Source organism: Ornithorhynchus anatinus, chromosome 11 (genome assembly GCF_004115215.2).
Source record: "Ornithorhynchus anatinus isolate Pmale09 chromosome 11, mOrnAna1.pri.v4, whole genome shotgun sequence".
In the NCBI taxonomy this organism is placed as follows: domain Eukaryota; kingdom Metazoa; phylum Chordata; class Mammalia; order Monotremata; family Ornithorhynchidae; genus Ornithorhynchus; species Ornithorhynchus anatinus.
In genome coordinates this window covers 17108923-17128312 of record NC_041738.1, presented here as the reverse complement: position 1 = coordinate 17128312, position 19390 = coordinate 17108923, and positions in this window count along the sequence as shown.

The following is a 19390-nucleotide window of genomic DNA, read 5'->3' as shown; positions in this document are numbered from 1 at the left end:
AGAGATCGGGTAGCATGAAGGTTCTTGGAGAATGATAATCTTCTGAGTGACTCTTCTGAGAGACGTCACTTGGTTCTAATTAACCTTAACATCCCAAGTCTGCATGGATCCAGATATCTGCCCACCCTGTGTTCCTGTGTGTATTCAGGGCTCTTCCCATCTTGTCCTCAGGGCTGTCTTCAAATGGTAAGCAAGGTAATCCATCACCTTAGGGAGCCATGTAGCAGAGCCCAGCATCTTGAGATCTTGGAAGTGGCATGGCTTCGCCCAAAGATAGTAGCTGAACAAAGATGATCTGCAAGTAGGGCGCAAGCTGGGGTCTTGGAGCCAAACTATTGAAGGGTTCAGTGGCAGTGTGGTGGCTGGAGTGGCATCAGGGAAACACCTGCACCAAATTTTGTGTGTGATGTCATTATATTATGATATGGATGAGTGCAGCTTGTCATGTTGATGGAAGCAGCGTGGCTCAGTGGAAAGAGAATGAGCTGGGAAGTCAGAGGTCATGGGTTCAAATTCCAGATCCGCCGCTTTTGAGCTGTGTGACTTTGGGCAAGTCACTTCACTTCTCTGTGCCTCAGTTACCTCTTCTGTAAAATGGGCATTAAGACTTTGAGCCCCATATGGGACAACCTGATCACCTTGTATTCTCCCCAGCGCTTAGAACAGTGCTTTGCATATAGTAAGCACTTAAATTCCATAATTATTATTCTTGTAATATGGAACATGGGCACTTAGCTACTTTGGCCCCACCTCAGAGTGGTAGAGCAACTGCAGTTTAGTTTCTGCATGGATTGAGGTCTTTGTACTTTTGGCTTTCCCATAGAAGGTGAAGCTTACTTCCCATGGGTGCTAGGTGCGAGATTGGGGGCAATCCAGCTGTGATTCAGACCACCTGCCATGTAGCATAGAGACCATGTGTTAGGGAGGCTCTGGCTCTCAGGCATCCAGCAACAAAATATTTCCAGTCTTCCCATTAGCCCACTAGGCACTAACATCCTTTTCACTATCTGTCCTTCTATCTGAAACCTAAGGATTGACGTCGGCATTCTGAAGTGTTTGGAGGTTTCTATCACTGTGTCTGGCTTATTGGTATATTTGTGCCTGTGTAGACTCTAAACTGCCCTAAGACAGGGACCAGTGTGACCTAGTAAATACAGCACAGGTGAGAGGCAGAAGGACCTGGATTCTAATCCTACCTCCTCCATTTGTCCCCATTTGTGCCCAAGGTCACATGGACAAAACACTGAACTTCTCTGTGCTTCAGTTACCTCATCTGTAAAATGGGGATTAAGATGGTGAGCCCCATGTGGGACATGGATTAGCTTGTATCTCAGTACAGAGCATAGTACAGTGCCTGGTACAGAGAAAGCACTTAAACAAAATACCATAAAATAAGTCCTATCCCTCCTCTGATTACCCAAGATGGCTAGTCAGGCTCTCTGTATCCAGTGGGTGTTCAGGAAATGCAACTGACTGGCTGGCTGGCTGACTCACTGGGAACCTCTCCTCCCCATTTCAACTGATTGCTATGTTCCCTGTAAGAATGGGGATTCCCGGGCCATATCGTTCCTGCTACACCCTGGAAGCTCCAGCCCCAACAGGAGTGCTGGGCTGAGGCCTCTTTCTCTCCCCCAGTAACCAGAGCCTTTCTGTCTGCACATGGTTGAAAATATGGGGATGAACTGTGGGCCTTTTTTTGCTGGGAAAGGTGGGGATGGCAAGAACATTACGCTTAGGAAGGGCAGAGGCATGACTTTTTAGAGGGTGCTGTCCACTCCAGTGCTCAGGCCTGTGAGTCAATTGTGGGGGCTTCATGAGGATTAACTTTGAAGGGGTTGGGGACGGGAGCTCCTAACATGAGGTGACCTTACAACTGATTTCGAAATGCTAAGCCTCAATGAGAGAACCCGTTATGATCCCACATTTGCCAGCTGCAACAACCTCTGCTTCGTAGCCATCACACACTTTAGAGGGCATTCAAGGAGATCCAGTCACTCTACACCTTCCCTATTCCTGATCAGGGTGTTTGCAAGGGGACACCTGGACCAAGATGACCTCCAGAAGCAGCATGGCTTAATGAGTCTGGGAATCAGAGGACCTGGGTTCTGCCACTTACCTGCTGGTTGAATTTCGGTGAGTCACTTGGTTTCTGTAAAATGGGGATTCAGTACCTATTCTCCCTCCTACTTAGACTGTGAGCCCTACATAAGTCAGGGATTGTGTCTGATCTGAAAGTTTCAGAGAGACTGCATAAGAGCTTGGGTTTGGGAGTCAAAGGGCATGGGTTCTAATCCCGGCTGCACCACTTGCCAGCTGTGTGACTTCGGGCAAGTCACTTAACTTCTCTGTGCCTCAGTTCCCTCATCTCTAAAATGAGGATTAAGACTGTGAACCCCACATGGGACAACCTGATTACCTTGAATCTACCCCAGCACTTAGAACAGTGCCTGGCACATAGTAAGCACTTAAAAAATACCATTATTATTATTATTATTATTATTCAGTTGACCCCTGGGGAAGAGCTGAGCTGCTGGTGTGCAATCCACTAGGAAGGGGAACCTAGATTTTTTGGAACCTGTTTCCTCTCCTGCACAGAGGAAGCAGGAGTGTCAGGAAAGGAATCCAAATGGCCCAAACAACCAGGCTCAGGTCCCCGGTGCCAAATTTGTGGGGAGCAATGCCACCGCACCAGTTCTAGAGACTGGCCCTTTGTTTTCAGCTCATCAGACATAATGACACCATCTGGTTCGGGTTCCAGAACCCGGGAGGAGGGAGAAACCAAAACAAACTGGGTGGCTGCTTCCTGGAACGAGGAGGCGGTAGCCATGATGAAACAGTCCTCCAGAGGAACATTGAAGAGGTTTGGAGCAATCTGCTGAACCATGGGGACCAGAAGGATTTCTGTGGCCTCCAGACTTGGTGTTTTCCTCCCTGGTGGAGAGGATGGACTTAGGTGCCTCCTGATCTGACTTAGAGCTCAGAGCAGCTGTCAGCCAAAGACCTACTTTCTCCTCTCATCTAGTAAACACATTTTAGGTTTATGGGATGACTAATCCTATTAGAGAGATAAGCAGAACTCCCAGTAGCTGAAGGCTCTAATTTGGCTGAGTTACAATAAGGGTGTCTAGCCAAGCTCTAAATTCAAGGAAATAGCATGAACCCTAAGATAACAAACCACACTTCTGGAAACCTCAGTGGGTCAGATAAAGGGCCTGGCAGATGCAGCTCTGTGAAATCAATCCATCCAGCAATCAGTCAGGGGATTAATGGTCTTAACTGGCTGCCTACTGTTTGCAGAGAGCACTGTACTAAGCTCTTGGGAGACAGCCAATTGAGTAAGAGATCCAGTCCCTGCCCTAAATGAAGTTTACAGTCTGGGGAGACTGATAGATACAAGCCATTCACAAATGGTTAGAGGATGAGAAAGAAACAAGATTGAGGCTGTTGATAGCACAAGTATGAAAGGATAAGTGAATAAAGGGAGAAGTACAATAATAATAATTTATAACAATAATAATGGCATTTTTAAGCACTTATTTAAACACTGAATTAGGCACTGGAGGAAGTACTCGATTAGACTGTAAGCCCATCAATGGGCAGGGACTGTCTCTATCTGTTGCCGATTTGTACATTCCAAGTGCTTAGTACAGTGCTCTGCACATAGTAAGCGCTCAATAAATACTATTGAATGAATACAAGATAATTAAATCAGACAGAGTTCCTGCCCCAGGTAGAGCTAAGATTAGCTTATATGTCTCTAGAATGTGCATCAGTAGTAAGTTGGGTAGACATCAATTCTAAGGGCAGCTTTAGGATGGATGCAGCCTGGGAAGATGATGTTTAATCAAGTGAAGTGGATTTAATCAAGTGAAGTGGATTTCCAGGAAGGCTTGGAAATCCATCTTAGGAAGATAAAAGTCACCTCCCCTACCCTGCTGGGATTGTTTGAATAATAATGATAACTGTGGTATTTGTTAAGCAGTTACTATATACCACACCCTGTACTAAATTCTGGGATAGGTACAAAATAATCTGGGATGGCACCTCATGGGGTTTACAGTCCAGAGGGGAAAGAGAACAGGTATTGAATCCCTATTTTACAGTTGAGGAAACTGAAGCCCAGAAAAGTTGAGTTAACCAAGGACACTCAAGGTTCAGGTATGGGTCCCCTTCTATTCTTCATCTACATCCACTCCCTTGGAGAATTAATTTGTTCCCATGGTTTCAACTACCACTGTTATGCAGATGATTCCCAAACCCTACATCTCCAGCCTTGATCTCTCTTCCATCTCACATATCCTCCTGCCTTCAAAACATCTCTATTTGGATGTCCCACCAATATCTCAAACTTAACATGTCCAAAACAGAACTCTTCATATTCCAAACCCAAACCCTGTCCTCCCCATAACTTTCCCATCACTGTAGACAGCACCACCATCCTTCCTGTCTCACAAACCTTACAATATTGGATTATCCTTATCTTCTTTCATTCAACCCACATATTCAATCTATCACTAAATCCTGGCCATTCAACCTTCACAACATTGCTAAAATCTGCCCTTTCTTCTCCATCCAAACTGCTACCACATTAATCTAAGCACTTATCCTATCCCTCCTTGTTTACTGTATCAGCCTCCTTGATGACTTCCCTGCCTCCTGTCTCTCCCCATTCCAGTCTGTACTTCACTCTGCTGTTTGGATCATTTTTCTACAAAAACATTCAGTCCATGTTTCCCTAATCCTCAAGCACCTCTGGCGGTTGCCTATCCACCTCTGAATCAAACAGAAGGTCCTTACCATCGGCTTTAAAGTGCTCAAACACCTGGCCCCTTCCTACCTTACCTTGTTGCTCTCCTACTTCAACCCAACTTGCACACTTAGCTTCCCCAATGCTAAACTACTCATTCTACCTCGATTTCATCTGTCTCACTTCGGACCTCTTGCCCACATCCTACCTCTGGCCTGGAATGCCTTCCCTCTTCATATCCAACAGACAATTACTCTCTTCACCTTCAAAGTCTTATTGAAGGTACATCTCCCTCAAGAGTCCTTCACTGACTAAGCCCTCATTACCTCTTCTCTCACTCCCTTCTGCATCACACTTGTACTTGGATTTGCTCCATTTTTTCAACCCTGCCTCAGCCCCACAGCACCATATCCATAATTTATTTATTTATAATGTCTGTCTCTCCTTCTAGACTTGCAACCTCATTATAGGCAAGGAACATATCTACCGGCTCTATTGTACTGTGCTCTCCCAAGCACTTAGTACAGTGCCCTGCACACAGTGAACACTCAATGAATATGATTGATTGGTTGATTGATTAGTCACTAGGGAGGCAAGTGGCAGAGCCAGGATTAGAACACAAGTCCTCTGACTCCTACTAGGCCATGCTGCTTCTCAAAGCCTCACCAAGCAATAAAAGTTGTAGTTAAATGTAAGAGGGGGATTGGAGAATGTCCCTCTGGTGCCTGAGGTGGAAGACACCTTTAGACAGGTGTACCTGGGGTTGCCATCTCATTTACCTCTGCATACTCCATTAGATTACGAAGCATTTTATTTTAATGGTTTCCTCCTAAAGGTCTCTGTCTTCCCTGCTCTCCCTTCCCCCTAATCAAACTCTTCCTTCTACTTTTCTCCTTTGCATTTAGCTAAATTGCTCCCAGCTTTGTTGGTGCACTACCCTTGATGGACTCCTGAGGAGCTCAAGTTCTGGGTTGTGAACAAAGTCATTCCATGTGCTTTGAACAGTCTCCATCCCAACAGCACACTTGGGCAGCTATGGATCACCCAAGCACTTCTCACATCTCTAGGCTTCAGAACGGAACACATCTCATCTCCACTTCCCAGGGAAAGAGGGTGGGATTCAATATCCCAAAAAGGACACCCATCCTGGCAAAGAAGTTTCCACTGGGATCGTGACCAGTCTAGTGTCATGCCTACATGGGGCTCTTTCTCTGTTACACATGATAGTCAGGGCCAATAATGCCTCCCTTGGACAGGGGAGAATTCTCTGGATGCTATTTGACCCATACACCTGGCAGTGACCTAGGTCTTCTGGATATCACCCTCATAATAATGGTAGTATTTGTGAAGCTCTTACTATGTGCCAAGCACTGTTCTAAGCACTAGGGTAAATACAAGGTAATCAGGTTGTCCCACGTGGGGCTCACAGTCTTCATCCCCATTTTACAGATGAGGTAACTGAGGAACAGAGAAGTTAGGTGATTCACCCCAAGTCACACAACTGATAAGTGGTAGAGCTGGGATTAGACCCCAGACCTCTGACTCTCAAGGCCATGTTCTTGCCATTCATTCAATAGTATTCATTGAGCACTTACTATGTGCAGAGGACTGTACTAAGCGCTTGGAATGTACAAATCGGTAACACATAGAGACAGTCTCTACCCTTTGACGGGCTTACAGTCTTTTCGGGGGAGACAGACAGACAAGAACAATGGCAATAAATAGAGTCAAGTGGAAGAACATCTCATTAAAACAATAGCAAATAAATAGAATCAGGGTGATGTACATCTCATTAAACAAAATAAATAGGGTGATGAAGATATATACAGTTGAGCAGACGAGTACAGTGCTGAGGGGATGGGATGGGAGAGGGGGAGGAGCAGAGGGAAAGGGGGGAGAAGAGGGTTTAGCTGCGGAGAGGTGAAGGGGGGTAGAGGGAGCAGAGGGAAAAGGGGAGCTCAGTCTGGGAAGGCCTCTTGGAGGAGGTGAGCTTTAAGTAGGGTTTTGAAGAGGGGAAGAGAATTAGTTTGGCGGAGGTGAGGAGGGAGGGCATTCCAGGACCGTGAGAGGACATGGCCCAGGAGTCGACGGTGGGATAGGCGAGACCGAGGGACGGTGAGGAGGTGGGTGGCAGAGGAGCAGAGCGTGCGGGGTGGGCAGTAGAAAGAGAGAAGGGAAGACAGGTAGGAAAGGGCAAGGTGATGGAGGGCCTTGAAGCCTAGAGTGAGAAGTTTTTGTTTTGAGCGGAGGTTGATAGGCAACCACTGGAGTGGCTCAGTGGAAAGAGCCCAGGCTTGGGAGTCAGAGGTCCTGGGTTCGAATCCCTGCTCTGCCACTTCTCAGCTTAGAGACTGTGGGCAAGTCACTTAACTTCTCTGTGCCTCAGATACCTCATCTGTAAAATGGGGATTAAGACTGTGAGCCTCATGTGGGAGAACCTGATTACCCTGTATCTACCCCAGCGCTTAAAACAGTGCTCTGCCCATAGTAAGCGCTTAACAAATACCAACATTATTGCCACTAAGTCACAAAGCAGAGACCCTAGTCAGCCAAGTCAGAGACCCTGGTACAGAGCTGTTCCTGGGTCTAGGGGAGCCTGGGGTAAGAGGGCACAGAGTGCCAACCCTCCCTCATAATTAATGCAGAGGTGAGGGGACCCTCTTGTACCACTACTACTGGGGCACTGTCTCAGGCTGCCAAATGGACACCACAGAAAAGGATTGTAGGGAGGAAGTGTTCATCACAGCACTGCAGGATTCGAAGCCCCAAAGGGGCCCAGGCCCTGCCCTGAGTCCTGCCCTGGGTCCTGTAAGAGTGTTCAGAGTTTTGGAGAAGGTGCCATCCCTGTCCTTGTGTATTGTCTTCAACCTGAGCCTGGGTGTAGTCTGTTTTGAATGCAGACATTAGAAACTCCACTCTCCTAGCCCCTGTAATAATAAGTTGTGGTATTTGTTAAGGGCTTGCTATGTGCCAAGCACTGTTCTAAAAGCTGGGGTACAAACAAGATAATCAGGTCAGGATAGTCCCTGTCCCCCACAGAGCTCACAATCCATGTAGGAGGGAGAACAGGCATCGAATCCCTATTTTACAGATGAGGAAAGTGAAGTCCAAAGAAGCTAAGTGACTTTCTCAAAGACACACCACAAGCAAATGGCAGAATGAGCCAGCCAGGTCCACTGGGTCCAAGGCCCATGCACTTTCCACTAGGCCACACTGCTTCTCGCTTGACTGGTTTGTAAAAAAAAAAATTCGTTTTGTGTTTATCCCCATCCTGTCTCTATGCTTTTTGGGTGTTCTTATTTTGTCTTTCTTTTTGTGTCTGTCCCCTTTCCCCTTTTGATTGTCAGCCTGTTGACAATCAGTGTGTCTAATTCTCACTTGGGTGTTCTTTCCCAAAGCTTAGTATAGTGCTTTGCACACAGGAAGAGCTTAATAAGCACTTGCTACAATTTAAACAGAACTGATGCTTCTTTTTTTAAGTTATTTGTTAAATGCTTACTATGTGCCAGCCACTGTACTAAGCTCTGAGGTAGGTACAAGTTATTAAATCAGACACAGTCCCTGCCCCAAATAGGGCTCACCGTCTTAATCCCCATTTTACAGATGAGGTAACTAAGGCACAGGGAAGTCCAAGGTCACACAGCAGACAAGTGGCGGAGCTGGGATTAAAATCTAGTCCCTAGACTGTAAGATCACTGAGGTCAGGGAATGTGTCTGTAGTTATATTGCACTCTCCCAAGTGCTTGGTAAAGTGCTTGGAATACAGTAAGCACTCAGTAAATACAACTGAATGAATGAATGAAAACCTAGGTTCTCCTGACTCCCAGGCCTTTGTTCTATCCACTAGACCAAGCTGTCTCTCCAATTTAGGAAGTTACTTCTCTGAGATAGAATGGGGACCCAGGCTAACGCTGCTTCCTGGAAGATGCTTAGGTACTAGATGAACCCAGTTCAATAAATAATTAGCATACTGTGAAACATGGCTGTTCTCAGGACAGTGCTGAACCTGCCAGGACACTCAGTCAAAATCAAAACAACAGACAAAAGGAACACATAGATCCTGGTAGGTTTATGTCCTGTACCTTTAAACAGACAAAGGGCAAGGCTAAAATATCTAAGCACAGAAAGACTGGTCCCTCCACAACATTGCAGCGATTCTCTATTCACCCCCATCCCATCTCAAGACCCGTGGCCCAGAGTCTTGAAGGCAATCCATTTTCAGGGTGCTGAAGGAGTTAATAGGGATCTTTATGGCTTTTTCTCTCCAACTTCATCACAAGTGGTGACTTGTATCCGCTTCCCTTGATTTAAGTCTGCTTGTGACCTCTTGGAGGACCTGTACCCTTCAGGTTAGGGTGGCCATTGACGACATTCAAGGACCCTGGACTCCCCTATGTCATATGTCAATTCCCTCCATTTCATGCACACAAGCACACACACACACACACACACAGAGAGAGAGAGAGAGAGAGAGAGAGACTGGGGCAGGTTGGCTGAAAACTAAACAAATGGCTACTCTACCCAAGATAGACCTTCAACACTTATTGGTGGAACAAAAAATGGCCTTAAAGGGGCACATAACATTAATGAAAGTCTGTGAAAGTCTTATAAAACCATACTCTCTTTTCGGTAACAACCTACCCCTTTCACCCTGCACTGCACCCCTTCTCTGGCTCTCATCCCATACTCGCAAGTCAGCAATTATTACATTTAATAAGATGTAGTGATTTTCCCAATATAATTCCTGCACTAGGTCCAGCCCACTATTCAGAATAAGAAGCAACATGGTCTTAAGTGGAAAGAGCATGAGTCTGGGAGTCAGAGCACTTGGGTTCTAATCTGGCTCTGCCACTTGTCTACTGTATAACCTTAGACAAGTCACTTAACTTCTCTGTGTCTCAGTTAACTCATCTATAAAATCTATAAAAAAGACTGTGAGCCCCACATGGGACAAGGATGGTGTTCAATCCGATTATTTTGTATCCACCTCAGGGCTTAATATAGTGCCTGGCACATAGTAAAAACTTAACAAATGCCATTTTAAAAAATCCTTTATGAAATCCATAATGGATTACTAGGGGGATGAAGGGATGTATAAGGAAAAGTTGGGAGAGTTGGATGGTCCATTCTGAATTTTAAGATTGGATGAGCAGGAGCAGGAGCCACACATACATAGTTCCTGTAAATGTCCTCTATCTTATGCCAGAGACATACACCTGGATTTGATGGGTCATTGTTCTGAGTCAGTATGGCACTATTTAAGGTTCTAAATGATATTTTTATAATAATAATAATAATGTTGGTATTTGTTAGGCACTTACTATGTGCAGAGCACTGTTCTAAGCGCTGGGAGAGATACTGGGTAATCAAGTTGTCCCACGTGAGGCTCACAGTTAATCCCCATTTTACAGATGAGATACAGAGAAGTTAAGTGACTTGCCCACAGTAACAAAGCTGACAAGTGGCAGAGTCGGAATTGGAACCCATGACCTCTGACTTCCAAGCCCGGCCTCTTTCCACTGAGCCGCAATCATCAGTCTTTAACTCTTTACTGTGTAGAGCCTTTCAAAGTTACACCATCCATGGAAACCCATCCAGAAGGGGCAATGGCCAAATCTGGTTGGCTTTTTTTTCCCAGAACCTCTCCCTCCTAGACCCACTTCTTTACCTGCACTGCTCCTCCCCACTCCTTTACAGGTTAAGCCCCAGTTCTGACTACCTTCCTGCTCCTAATCTCTGCTCCTCTAAATCACCACAAGCTTGGGAAAATGTCAGCTTTCAGATATTTCCTCTTCTGCTTGTCACTGGCTACAGCAGGGCCAAGGGGCTCATTTGTCAGCACTTCTGCACATAGTACATGCTCACTAAACACTATTGATTACTTATTTGATTGGTTTGGTAGCTCAGGTATTAACATCATCCCAGAAGGACAATTAAAGTCACCCCTCCAGCAAGCTCAGAGCAGTTGGAGAAGGAATGCTGAGATCTGGGTCAGTTTTTCCTCTCATTCTCCCTCACTCCCTGGTCACAGTCAGCAGGAATCCTTTCACTCATCACTCCATTCTGGACAAAAATCCCAGAAGATGGAGAGGGGCTGTCTGGAGCTAGAAGCACCAAATTCAGAGAAGGGTCAATGCAGGAGCTGCTTGAGCAGCATATTCAGCTCGGTAAATTTTCATTCACAGCATTCATCCAGAGTTCCTCCATGAATAGGCCTCATTATAGTCAGTACAGACTAGTCTCAAGTCTGGATATCTCTTCTTGTCAGCAAGATGATGAAGAGCCTGAGGAGGAAGTCCCAGTTGGAGAAACTCAAAGCACAAAGAGATTAGGCAACTGATCTAAATCATAGCTAATCACAGGTGGGATGAAAGTAATAAGCAAGTTTTGCTAGCTAATGCAGCTGGGTTGGGGTTTGGGATGCTGTAAAGAGTGAAGGAGCCAAGCAGGTATCTCAGCTGGAACGTTCTGCATGTGCCCGGCAGATCCCCGTGGCTGTTATGAAGAGAATGAAGGTGAGCCCGGTTGGAATTTGAGATAATTAAAGTCTTGTGGTTTCAACTCCACTGTCAGATTTTCCACATCTGCCTGGCAGTTGTAACAACATTTCAAAGGAGAGGTGACATTTCTAGTTCAGTGAGAGGGAGCGGAAGGAGTTGAGGAGGGGAAGTGAGTGGTCCAGGTTGGTGTGTGAAGCAGTTTGCGGCCCTGGAAGTGGGCATGAAAGAGGGAGAGAAAGAGTGGAAGAATAGGGGAGGGAGAGAGAAAGAGAGAGGAAGAGAGAGAGAGAGACAGAAGAGACTGTGTCTGTGCGGTCAGGTGTGCTCCACAAATCGACTGCCCTCCAAACCAAGTAGGAATTCATCCTGTATCTGAAGTCTTCCAGATACAGAAAAGCAGATTCCACCAACCAAAATAGTATCATGCTCCCTCTCAAGGAGATTTCCTTTATTTCTAACTAAATCCTTCAAGCTGCACTGAAACCCACTTCATTTGGTTTGAAGAAGAGGCAGAACTAGCTCCACATCCTGGATAACAACCCTCCTCCAACAGGCTCAGGCCAAGTCCCTGCACTTGACCGTCATGTTGCTTTGAGCATTTTCCCCTTTATTTCATTCATTCATTCATATTTATTGAGCACTTACTGTGTGCAGAGCACTGTACTAAGCTCTTGGAAAGCTCTTGCTCTACCCTGCCCAAAAGCATTTGTATGTATATGTACATATTTATAATTCTATTTATTTATATTAATGATGTGTATACATCTATAATTCTATTCATTTATATTGATACTAATGATGCCTGTTTACTTGTTTTGATGCCTGTCTCACCCCTTCTAGACTGTAAGCCTGTTGTGCACAGGGAGAAGCAGCAGGGCTCAGTGGCAAGAGCACGGGCTTAGGAGTCAGAGGTCATGGGTTCTAATCCTATCACTCCCCTCCTTAAAAAGCTCCAGTGGTTGCCTATCAGCTCCGCAGGAAACAAAAACTCCTCACTCTGGGCTTCAAGGCTCTCCATCACCTTGCCCCCTCCTACCTCACCTCCCTTCTCTCTTTCTACTGCCCACCCCGCACGCTCCGCTCCTCTGCCGCTCACCTCCTCACTGTCCCCCCTTCACGCCTATCCTGCCGTCGACCTCTGGCCCACGTCCTACCGCTGTCCTGAAATGCCCTACCCCCCTCACCTCCGCCAAACTAACTCTCTTCCCCTCTTAAAGCCCTACTGGGAGCTCACCTCCTCCAAGAGGCCTTCCCAGACTGAGCTACCCCTTTTACCTCTGCTCCCTCTGCTCCCTCTCTGCTCCCCCTCCACCCTCTGCTCCCTCCCCTTCACCTCCTCTCAGCTAAACCCCCTTTCCCTATGCTCCTCCCCCCTTCCTTTCCCTCCCCTCAGCACTGTGCTCATTTGTATATATTTTTATTACCCTATTTATTTTGTTAATGAGGTGTACATCCCCTTGATTCTATTTATCGTGATAATGTTGCCTTGTTTTTGTTTTGTTCTGTTTTGCTCTGCTGTCTGTCTCCCCCAATTAGACTGTGAGCCCATCATTGGGCAGGGATTGTCTCTCTCTATTGCTGAATTGTACATTCCAAGCACTTGGTACAGTGCTCTGCACATAGTAAGCGCTCAATAAATACTACTGAATGAATGAAAGTACAATTCAGCAACAAATATAATAATATTAATAATGTTGGTATTTGTTAAGTGCTTACTACATGCCAAGACTGTTCTAAGCACTGGGTAGATACAGGATAATCAGATTGTCCCACTTGAGGCTCACAGTCTTAATCCTCATTTTACAGATGAGGTAACTGAGGCACCGAGAAGTGAAGTGACTTGCCCAAAGTCACAGAGCTGATAGGTGGCGGAGCAGGGATTAGAACCCATGACCTCTGACTCCTAAGCCCGTGCTCTTTCCACTGAGCCATGCTGCTTCTCCCTGCGAACAACAGGCTTACAGTCTAGAAAGGGTGAGACAGGCATTAAAACAAGTAAACAGGCATCAATAGTATCAATATAAATAAATAGAATTATAGATATATACACATCATTAATATAAATAAATAGAATTATAAATATGTACATATACACACAAATGCTTTTGGGCAGGGTAAAGCAAAGGGAGTGAGTCGGGGTGATGGGGAGTGGAGAGGGAGCAAAGGAAAAAATTTGTTAAGCTCTTACTATGTGCCAAGTACTGTTCTAAGCACTAGGGTAGATACAAGATAATAAGGTTGTCCCATGTGGGGCTCATAGTCTTTAATCATTTTACAGATGAGGGAACTGAGGCACAGAAAAGTTAAGTGAGTTGCCCAAGGTCACACAGCAGGCAAATGGTGGAACCGGGATTAGAACCCATGATGTCTCTTCTTCTTTGCAGGATGAGGGGAAGGAGTGGAGGAAAAGATGGAAGTATTTAGGTTGACACAAGGGCTGGCAATGACTTCCTGGGTGCCCTGGTCATTTTTCCTAATACCTCCTGGGTGAAAGAGATCCCACATCATGCCTGCTTCCCTTCCTCCTCTTACCAACTCTGTTATATTGTACTTTCCCAAGTGCCTAGTACAGTGCTTCTCACACAGTACTTGTTTGATTGATTGATATCCTCACCTCTTTCTATTTCTCCCTGCTCTTCTAACAGATAATTTGCCAGCCCTCAACAACAACAACAAAAATCTCTGAATGCTGCTTATTCCACCTTCCAGTACCTTGGCTTCCTTTGAAGGGAACCAAAAAAGTGATGGAAAAGAGAAAGCTGTGTATTCAATTTCCCGGTGCTCAATTTCCTTGTGGTTACTGGCCTGATTTCTGTAGTCCCTGTGGTCAGAATAATCAGACAGGAGTGGTATAACTTCAGTTTAGTAATCAGCGCCACCAAGCGGGCCCAAGCAGCACTTTTCAGCACCATTAGTGCTGGAGGGAATCACGTAGAGGGTACCCAGAACCATGAGATGAAGAGCTCACACTATCGCAGATGTGGTGATAGAACCCCTGGGAGAGCAGAAGCCTACGAGCCACCGGCAGAGGAATGGTCAAAAATGAATTCAGGAACCTCTGTTCCATGAGAAGAACACATTTTTAACACCCATCTCCCACGCCATCCAACTTGCTTGTCATCTCTTTCGTGTGTTGCTCCCGGGACGTAATACTCATTATGAAAAATGTGGTATCTTTATTATTAAAAATAAAATAAATTAATCATTTATTTATTAAATTCTGGAAACCTGTTGGTTCTACCATCACTAAAATCCGCCCTTTCCTCACATCCAGACTGCTACTGGGCTAATACAAGCACTTATCCCTAGTGTGGATATAAGCTTGGGAGCTGGACCTGGGTTCTAATCTTCAGTGGGTTCTAAGCTTTGTCACTTACCTACTGTGTGACTCTGCACAAGTCATTTAAGTTCTCTATGTCTCAGTTCCCTTGGCTGCAAAACAAGGATTCAAAATTTGTTCTTCCCTCCTACTTAGACTGTGAGCCCCAAGCTGGACCTCATTATCTTATATCTAACCCAGAGCTGATTTCAGTACTTGGCACATAGTACATGCTTAACAAATACCATAATTATTATCTTATCCCACCTTGATACTGCATCTGCCTCCTTGCTGACCTCCTTGCCTCCCCAATCCAGTCCATATTTTACTCTGCTGCCCAGATCATTTTTCTAAAAAAAGTTCAGTCCCTGTCTCCCCACTTCTAAAGAACTTCCAGTGTTTCTCCATCCACTTCCACACCAAACAGAAACTTCTTACTATCTACTTTAAAGCTCGATCAGCTTCCCCGCTCCTATCACCTGGGGCTTAACGTCCAAAACAGAACTTCTTATCTTCCCATCCAAACCCTGTCCTCCTCATGACTTTCCCATCATTGTAGATGGAACCACCATCCTTCCTGTCTCACAAACCCATAAACTTGGTGTTATCCTTCAAGCGGCATGGCTCAGTGGAAAGAGCCCAGGCTTGGGAGTCAGAGGTCATGGGTTCGAATCCTGGCTCTGACACTTGTCAGCTGTGTGACTGTGGGCAAGTCACTTAACTTCTCTGTGCCTCAGTTACCTCATCTGTAAAATGGGGATTAAGACTGTGAGTCTCATGTGGGACAATCTGATTACCCTGTATCTACCCCAGCGCTTAGAACAGTGCTCTGCACATAGTAAGTGCTTAACAAATACCAACATCATCATCATCATCCTTGACTCCTCTCTCTCATTCAGCCCACATACTCAATCCATCACTAAATCCTGTCGGGACCACCTTCACAACATCGCTAAATTCCTTCCTTTCCTCTCCAACCAAACTGCTTCATGTTAAGTCACTCATCCTATCCCACCTGGATTACTGCATCAGCCTCCTTGCTGACCTCTCAGCCTCCTGTCTCTCTGCACTCCAGTCCATACTTAATGCTGTAGCCCAGATCATTGTTTTACAAAAACATTCAGACATTTCCCCACTCCTCAAGAAGCTCCAGTGGTTGCCCATCTACCTCCACATCAAACAAAAACTTCTTACCTTTGGCTTCAAAGCACTCAATCACCTTGACCCCTCCTACCTCACCTCACTACTCTCCTATGTTTAATGCTAACCTTCTCAATGTGCCTAGGTCTCATCTATCTGGCCACTGACCCCTCCCCCACACCCTACCTCTGGCCTGGAATGCACTCCCTCCTCGATTCCAACACACAGGATTCCTTTCCCTGCTTCAAATCTTACTGAAGGTACATCTCTTCCAGGAGACCTACCCTGACTAATCCCCCATTCCCTCTTCTCCCATTCCCTTCGGTACCACTCTGACTTTCTCCCTTTGTACTTCTCCTGTTCCAGCCTCGCAACACTTACGTACATATCTGTAATTCATTTATTTATATAAATGTCTGTCTCCCCATCTCTAGACTGTAAGCTTGTTGTGGGCAGAGAATATGTCTGTTTACTGTTGTATTGTACTCTCCCAAGAGCTTAGTACAGTGCTCTTAATACAGTAAGCACACAAAAAATATGATTGAATGAATATCTTCATTGATGATCAATGAATCATCAATGAATATCTTCATCCTCACTGATTTCTTACTACAGCCCTTCGCTCCTCTAATGCCAGGTTTCTCATGGTGCCTCAAACTCATCTGTCTCACAACTGATTCCCACATCCTCCCTCTGTCCTGGAATTCCTTCCCCCTCCATATACACGGGACCACCACTCTTCCCACCTTCTAAGCCTTATTAAGATTGTATCTCCTCCAAAAGACCTTCCTCAATTAAGCCCTCTTCTCACCATTTCCTCTCCCTTCTGCAACATATATGGTCTTGGATGTTTGATATTCACCCCTCCCTTAGCCCCACAGCAGTTATGTACAAATCTGAAAATTATTTATATTATTGTCTATCCCTCATTCTAAACTGTAAACTCACCATATGCAGGGAATGTAACTACCAAATCTGTTGTATTTTATGCTCCCAAGTGCTTAGTACAATGCTCTGCACACAGTAAGTGCCCAATAAATACCACTGATTGATTGAATGATGCGAGGGGAAGATTGAGAAGCATGACATCTCTTATTGAAGGGGATTTCAAAAACAAGAGAGCTAATCTGGCTGGGATGGATTAGCTGCAGCCCTTGCTTGAGGGTAGGCAGATAAACCAATTGACCTCTCCCAAGGCTACTTCCAGCCATAGAATGGGTGGATATGAATGGCTACTTCCAGCCATAGGTGTCTCAAATCACCAATGCTGTTCAAAGCCCTAATACAATGGACAATCATTGAGACATCACTTAGATATATCTTCTTAGATACCAGAATGAATTGGCATCTAGTACTTTGACAATTACCTCCAGAGTCGCTGAGCCCCTGAAGGCCCCTGGGAACAAACCAGATCACAGCTGGTTTTGAACCAGTTCCAAACTCCCTACTCTTTTTCGTCTCCCTCCCATTTTATTTCTGGAGACATTTATATGAAGCAGGCTTTGAGTCTGTTCTACTTTCAGCTCTTCTGACCGTTTCTGGATCTCTTTCTGTTTTCTGTCCCTTTGACCCCTTCTTCCCCAACCCTGCAACTCCTGCCCCCTGCTCCTCACTTTCCACCACAGCATGCTTCCAGCCTGCCTCTGAGCACTAGTCACCCATCCCTCCCAAGTGCTCCAGTGTCAACGTTATTTGTTCCTTCAAAGAACTAAAGGAGGAAAATTCAAAGCACTCTGCTCTGAGATTTTGCTTCTTTCTCCGCCCTCCTGACTGCTGCCAAAACTCCTACCCCAAACTGCACATCTCAAGCTGAGTAATTATGTAAGATGTTCACCAGCCAAGCCCAGAGTGATTTGCTGGCCTGAAATTGCAACTTGGCTCTCTAGAACTCTCTTTTTTTCTCTTGGGTCCTGCCTTCAACTCCCATGTGTTCCTGCTGCTGGTGGCCTGTCAGAATCCAGGGTATGCCAAGATACAGAACTGAGTAAGATTTCTAAAGAACATTTCTGGGACTGAGACTTGGGTTTCCCAGAGGAGGAGTTAGGTATGGAAAGGAAGATCTGGAGTCATCTAAGTTGGAGTTAAAAATTACAAAAATTACAATTACAAATATGTTCTCCTAGGCTGAGCTCCCCAAATCCTCTGTTTAGCCCTCTGCTCTGTCCACCAAAAGTGAAAAATAGCACAATAACAAAGATGTCTTGGACTCCTGTGGTTTTATTTTTCCCAGAAACTTCCTCCTCCAACCTCCTTGTCAGGTTGAGAGGGGCAAGAATCGTCAAAAATAATGACAGTACTTATTAAACACTTACCTATGGGCCACCTGCTAGGATACGTAACAAATAATCAAATCGGAAACAATCCCTAACCCACACAGGGCTCACAGTCTAAGCAGGAGGGAGAATGGGTATTTTGTCCCCATTCTTTTCATTCATTCATTCATTTAATTGTATTTATTGAGTGCTTACTATGTGCAGAGCACTGTACTACGCACTTGGAATGTACATTTGGGCAACAGATAGAGACAATCCCTGCCCAACAGCAGGCTCACAGTCTAAACGGGACTGTGATCCCATTTAGATGAAGAAACTGAAGCACATAGACATTAACCTGCCCATGATTACCCAGCACACAAAGCCAGAACTAGAACCCAGGTCTCCTCACTTTCAGTCCCTTGATTTCCACAGACCACACTGCCACCCCATGAGCCACCATTTTACAGGTGAGTAACCTGAGGCCTGGAAGGATTAAGTGATTTCCCCCCCCCCAGGCACACAGCACTTCAGTGGCAGAGCAGGGCATGAAGCCAGGCTTCCAGACTTCCTGACCCCCAGCCTTCCCCTTTCCCACAGACAGCAGTGCCACTGAAATCTGCACAGTTCCTTCAGATTTGGAGTAAGTATAGAACTCTGACAGCTGACTGGGAAGAGGCCTGCCAGTGCTATTTCCCTGGGTTGAGAGAGGCTAAGTGTTAGGTGTCTTAGAGGGTCAAGGATGCTCTGCTCAGCAGCTCACCTTATCTTCCCCTTCCCCTACAACATTAGAGAAACCCAACCCCCAACCCAAACAATTGAAAAGCCCTCTCCTGCTCCATCCTGGTCAATTGTCCCCAAATACAGTATGTTTAGGTATTTTCTGAGGGTACATAGAGTAAATAGCCACACCTGAGGGACCAGGAATCCATGATCCTTACCATTGAGAAGCTTATAGTTTATCAAGAGCGAACCCTCTCCAATGCATCAGGAGGGTTTTCAGGATCTCACAGGAGATGTAATCATTCTCATCTCCTGCCCAAACCACTTCTTTCCTTCACCTCTCTTCTCTGGCTGTAAATACAATTGAAGCCACATTCATCCTCCTCTAACACTTCCCCTCTTTACAGCTGGTCTTGGCTGCAGGCTGGAAATCAATACCAGCCTCTTCCCTCTTCAGAGCACCACCCTGTTAAATGTAAGAGCAAGATGTGATCTGCGATCAGAGGAGATGAAATGCGTAGGTTACGTTCCTCCTCCTCATGAACAGTGAACGGAGAATTCTTGCCAACCTTCTTAATGTGGCCCAGCATAGCTTAGTCAAAAGATCTCAAGCCTGAATATCAGAAGACCTAGGTTCAGGTCTCACTTGCCTTATGGGTGACCTTGGGCAAGTCACTGAACTTCTCTGTGCCTCAGTTTCTTCATCTGC